The following is a 705-nucleotide window of genomic DNA, read 5'->3' on the forward strand; positions in this document are numbered from 1 at the left end:
TGGGTCGGGCTCAGAATCTGCTCAGTCTTGCTGGTCTCCCCCAGCGCAGACCTCATCTGACCACAGATGAGAAAGGGAGCCGGCGGCCAGGCAGGGGAAACCTAGCTGGGCTTCAGCCAGGGCTGTGCGCTTCAGGGAGATGAGGTGACAGAGTGCCAGCAGGCCCACGACGGACTGTCGGATTTGTGGGCCGGCTAGATAAGGCAGCTATCAGAGTGTAAAACTCAAGAAGTCTGTTTCTTTCCTCTTATCAGACTGACCCCTGGCATCCTTGCAGAGGTGGACAACAATCATTAACTGCCTCTCCCACACTTCCTGCCCACACAGTCCTCTGGTCAGCCTGGCCCAGCAGAGGCCCGCAGAAGCCCTGCTTGTTTCTCCCGCCAGGTGAGGCTTGGGACCCCTTGAGACTACCCTTTCTTGGGCATGATCCAAGAAACCTTATGCTCAAATTGCCCTCTGCAAGGCCCCTAAGGGCTCCCTATATCTTGGTCTTCATTTTTTCCTCTGGGGAGACCCCGCTCTGCTCCCTCCAACTCCTAGCAAGTGTTCCACCTATCGGTGCCCTTTGACCTGACTGGAGCAGCCCCTCCCACGATCAGCCTCGAATCCCGTTTCCCACTAGAGCTTTCGGGAGAGCTAGTTAGAGCAGCGCCTCGGGTGGAAGAGGAAAGAGAGAATTTAGAACCGGAAAGGGCAGGAATG

General features: G+C 56.6%; 1 long non-coding RNA gene across 2 annotated transcripts in view; it reads left to right on the plus strand.

Annotated features, from left to right (window-relative positions):
- The first annotated feature begins 327 nt into the window (after positions 1-327).
- LOC102477297 (uncharacterized) overlaps positions 328-705 on the plus strand; it is a 3,961-nt gene continuing 3,583 nt past the window's right edge. The window contains exon 1 of one of the 2 annotated variants that reach the window (XR_335194.2): positions 328-387. This is a non-coding gene — a long non-coding RNA (uncharacterized LOC102477297). The remainder of the gene's footprint in view (positions 388-705) is intronic. The other variant, XR_003550079.1, reaches the window with a different exon arrangement.

This window comes from Tupaia chinensis, unplaced genomic scaffold (genome assembly GCF_000334495.1).
Source record: "Tupaia chinensis unplaced genomic scaffold, TupChi_1.0 Scaffold000355_1, whole genome shotgun sequence".
Taxonomy (NCBI): Eukaryota; Metazoa; Chordata; class Mammalia; order Scandentia; family Tupaiidae; genus Tupaia; species Tupaia belangeri.